The sequence below is a fragment of the Pan paniscus genome, chromosome 2, assembly GCF_029289425.2.
Source record: "Pan paniscus chromosome 2, NHGRI_mPanPan1-v2.0_pri, whole genome shotgun sequence".
NCBI lineage: Eukaryota > Metazoa > Chordata > Mammalia > Primates > Hominidae > Pan > Pan paniscus.
This window is the reverse complement of record NC_085926.1, coordinates 94,678,908-94,683,817: the sequence shown is the minus strand read 5'-3', so window position 1 is coordinate 94,683,817 and position 4,910 is coordinate 94,678,908. Positions and strand designations below refer to the sequence as shown.

At 40.9% G+C, this 4,910-nt stretch overlaps 1 pseudogene; it reads right to left on the bottom strand.

The window, feature by feature from the left end:
• Window positions 1-474: 474 nt before the first annotated feature.
• LOC100994978 (protein CDV3 homolog) lies at window positions 475-1,299 on the bottom strand (annotated as a pseudogene).
• Between the last annotated feature and the right edge of the window lie 3,611 nt (window positions 1,300-4,910).

Below are 4,910 nucleotides of genomic sequence, written 5' to 3'. Positions count from 1 at the left end.
AGGGTAGGGGACAGGACAGGTTAATTAAGGGCACTTAAGTCTTCATCTTTTACAGTGGATCAGAGCCCAGATGGCTGACTTTTTATGCAGGATCTCTGATAAGAATCCAGAAGAGCTGGTTTCAAGGTTCACATCGACACTTAATAACTGTAACTTTCTTATCAAGAAGTTGTGATCCACATGAAGTCCACAATGAGTGCAGCAAATCTGAGGTAGTCAACCCTTACGAAGGCTCAGTATCTGCACATAAAATGATTTTGAAATGATCACTGGCTACAGGTTTGGTTTTGTATTTGCAGAGCAAATACGAAGGAACACTGTTGAAACTAGTTCACACATTTATATAACAATGAAAATTCCCCTAAATCAAATATGCATAAAGCAGTCATGACACTTTAACTTCCACGGTGAAATAGGGCTGGTCATGAAATCGATTGATCTGCATCAGTGTACGTAGATCCAGCAGAGATCAGATCATGAATGGCTGTTCATGGTGGTTAGCTGTAGTCTAGTTATCTCAGAAGGGTTAGCAAAGCCCATTCCTTCACTGTATTGTGAGTGACTCCTTTTCTGATTTTCAAGCACAGCATACTGGTTGTCTAGCTGAAGTTTAAGGGCCTGGTTTTTTGAAACTTCATCCCTACCTCTATTTTTGTGTCTTATTACTTGAAAGCTCTTCTCCATTTCTTTATCCTTCCGGCTTTCTATGTGCTTGGCAGTTGACTGCAGGGATGGGAACTGTGTATTGCTGTAGATTTCTGGTGGTCCTTGTGGTGTTTTCCTTGTTGTGGTTAACCTGGCCCCAGGAGGCCTACACACACACACACCACTAGTCATTGCCAGTTCTGGGGTTACTGTAACAATTACTGGAGCAAGAGGTGCTTGTACCAAAGCTGTTTTATTCCAGGGACCTGAAGATTTTTCTGTATCACCACCACCTCCGCCTTCTTCCCAGTTATCACCTGGATCTTGTCTCTTCAATATCTTCTTCCTTTTCACTTATTTGCATTGCCTGAACCCCCAGGCCTCTGTAATCAACCTCTTTTTACTCCAAGCCTTTCCATTCTTCACAGCCTTGGTGGTGGCCCCTGGGCCCGCAGCCTCCGCGCTCGCGGTCCTGCCTTCGCCCAGCCAGGTCCCTGCGCCCGCCCCGCCGCCCTCTAGAATGCGGAGGTCCACTGCTCCCGCCGCGCTGCCTGCTGCGCCCGCGGAACTCGCCGCCCGGTTGCTCTGCTCCTTCTTCTTCTTGTCCCGATTGGCAAAGAAGTTGTGCAGGCTCCGCTCCTCTGTCGCGGCCATGGCCTCGGCCTCCCGGACCCGGATGGGTGGAGCCGGCGGCGGGCGCGGCCCGCGGGGCTCCCAGCTCGGGGTCGAGGCCGGCTCTGGCGACGCCTCAGCCGCGCGGGGTCTCCGCGGCGGCGTGCGCGGCGGGGCGGGCCCCCCCCCCCCCGCGTTCTGGCTAGCGATTTTTGTTCTACATTAAGGCCTTTTTTACTTTAACTTGAAAGAAGTTCTTTGACAGAGTATGTTGCCTGGTTAAGTAACTTGAAGTATGCGATAGGATTGTGAAATGTCTCTTGAGTATGCCAATCCTGAAGGTGGAACCAAAAAGCCTTTGATGTAAAGGACAGTGGATGCTGGAGGTTCTACATCAGGTGCTGCTAATGCCTCATCTAATTAGGTCTAAATTGTATAGTAAACTGCAGCCGGAAGAATATGCTTTCTGGTGAGGCTAAGGGGTTCACTGATCTATCCTTACAAATTCAGAGCAACATGAACAGAACCTCAGCTAAAACCCATTTAAGTGTCATGGATTGTGCATGATGTTTAAGAATTCCTCATATACTTCTGCCCAAATTTTCAAGGTGTTGGCTGTTCTATAGATGCAGTGATTGTCCCAGCTAGCTTTGTTTTCAACCTTTTGGTGTGTCTTTATGTTCACTTAGAGAGTCAGGGCGAAAGGTGATGTAGCACTTCTGTTTTTAATGATTACAGTTTAAAATACCTATTAATAGTAGTTTTTGGTCCTTTAAAGGGAGTTGAAGAAGCTACGCAGGATTACAAAAGAGTGTCCACCTAGTGAGATAGTCTGGCAGTTTCCTAGTTTTGTATCTTTGGTTCAATAGAAATATCTGAAAGTGGTAACGTGACCACTTGATGTAGAGTCCGCGTTTCTCTATAATAAATCCCTTTGCCAAATGCATGAGTTGCAGACTTGCTACTGGCAAGAGTGAAGCAAGTGGGTGAGTAAAACTATTTTGATGTGGGAGCATTTTCGGATAGGAGTTTAGTCTTGATGAAAGTGTCTGTGCAGGAATTGGACTCCAAGGAGGGTTACAGTATCTCCTGACGGGACCTGACGCCCACTTCTGGGCAATAATGTTGATATTTGAGGTGGCCGGCACAATGCCTGCTTTCTAATGTGTTTGGGTGAGTAGCTGAGCCAGCCAAGGGGAGGTTGAATGATTAAATCAGAAATGGGATTCTTGGTTAACTGAAGACTTTATTTGGGAGCCAAAAACCTTAAAAAATAGTCTCTTCATTGTTGAACTGCGTATTTTCCATGAAAAGTATGCATTTTTTTCCCAGCAAAATTTTGTTGGCAGTTATGTTACTGAAGAATGAACAGAGATGAATAAGTGGAGGTCTTATGTAAAGGCAATACTATACTCGAAATCTGAAGACTTGCAGCAGATTTAACTTGCAGCAACTTCAACTCTTGGTATAACTTTTTAAAAGATTGTGAAAATATCAAAATGTACATGAATTGAGTTTTAATATCCTGTATGATAGGTGGATGAGGCTGTCCATTGTACCATTTGTTTGAATTCTCAGGCATGGTTTGGCAGTGCAAGAACTCTGTAACATTAATAAATTCAATAAAAAGTAAATGTATGAAAAAAAATAGGAGTTCCTCTGCACAAGCTCTATCTCTTTGCCTGCTGCCATCTGTGTAAGATGTGACTTGCTCCTCCTTGCCTTCCACCATGATTGTGAGGCTTCCCCAGCCACGTGGAACTGTAAGTCCAATTAAACCTCTTTCTTTTGTAAATTGCCCAGCTGGCAGTATGTCTTTATGAAAATGGACTAATACAGGTGGGGACACAGCCAAACCATATCAGTTCTGTTAATGAAATGTATGTTTATTGGTATGCATATATTCAACTATCATTGCATCCCTGGGATGAATCCCACTTGTTCATGGTGAATGATTTTTTAAAAATGTATTGGTGAATTTAATTTGCTAGTATTTTGCTGATAATTTTTTTGCACCTATGTTCATCAGGCTATTAGGACCTGTAGTGTTATTTTGTTGTTGATGTTGTTTACTTGTCTGCTTTTGATATCGCAGTCATGCTGGTCTTGTAGAATGAGTTTGGAAGTATTATCTCCTCTTCAATTTTTGGAAGAGTTTGAGTAGAATTGATAATATCTCTTCTATAAGTTTTTAGTATCATCCAGCAGTAAAGCCGTCAGGTCCTAGGATTTGCTTTGATTGGAGGCCTTTTATTCCTGTTTCAGTCTTTCATCATCATTATTATTTTTATTTTCATTTTTTTAGACAGGATCTTGCTCTATTGCCCATGCTGGAGTACAGTGGCATAATCATAGTTCACTGCAGCCTTGAATTCCTGGGATTACAAAGTCTTCCTCAGCCTTTGGAGTTGCTGGGATTACAGGCAGGTGCCACCATGCACAGCTAATCTTTTATTTTTTGTAGAGACAGGGCTTTGCTATATTGCCCATGCTGGTCTTGAACTGTTGACCTGAAGCCATCTTCTTGCCTTGGCCTCCCAAGTGTCAGGATTACAGGCATAAGCCACCACACCAGACCCCTATTTCAGTCTTATACTCGTTTATGATTTGTTTATATTTTCTGTTTCTTTATGGTTAAATTTTGTGTCCAGAAATTTATCTTCTAGGTTTTCCAATTTGTTGGGGTATAGTTCTGCACATTAGTTTCTAATGATCATTTGTATTTCATTTTTAATGTCTCCTTTCTTGTCTTCAATTTTATTTAGTTGGTTCTTCTCTCTCCTTTTTTATGTTGAGATCAAGAATTGTCATTTTGTTATCTTTTCAAAAAACTAACTCTTTGGTTTGTTATTTTGTGTTATTATTTAAGTTTCAATTTCATGTAGTCCTGCTCTTATTTTTATTACTTCTTTCCTTATGCCAATTTAGGCTTAGTTTGTTCTTGTTTTTCTAGTTCCTTGAGGTGTATGGATAGGTTGTTCATTTGAAGTCTTTCTACTTTTTATGTAGGCATTTATTGCTATAAATTTCCCTCTTAGAACTGTTTTTGCTGTATCCCATAGGTTTGGTATATTGCCATTTCCTTTTCATTTGTCTCAAGGTATTTTTAAATTCCCCGTGTAATTTCTTCATTGATCCATTTACTGTTCAGGAACATGTTGCATAATTTCCATAAATTTGTACAGTTTCCAATGTTCATTTTATTATTGATTTCTAGTTCTATTCCATTGTGGTCAGAAAAGATACTTGACATGATTTAGTCTTTTAAAAAATTGTTGACTTGTTTTGTAACATAACATATGGCTTGTTTTGGAGAATATTCCATGTGCTGATGAGAAAAATGTGTATTCTGGAGCTGTTGGATGAAATATTCTATAAATTTCGGTTCTGTTCATTTGGTCTAGAGTGCAGTTTAACTCCAAAATTTGTTGATTTTCTGCCTAGGTGATCTGTTCATTGCTGAAAGTGGGGTGTTGAAGTCCTCTAATATTATTATATTGCAGCCAGTCTATCTCCTTAGGTCTATCAGTATTTATTTTATATATTTGGATGCCCCAGTGTTAGATGCTAATTTATTTACAATTGTTATACCCTCTTACACCATTGTTTCCTTTTTCATTATATAATGGCCTCTTTGTTCTAATTACCATTCC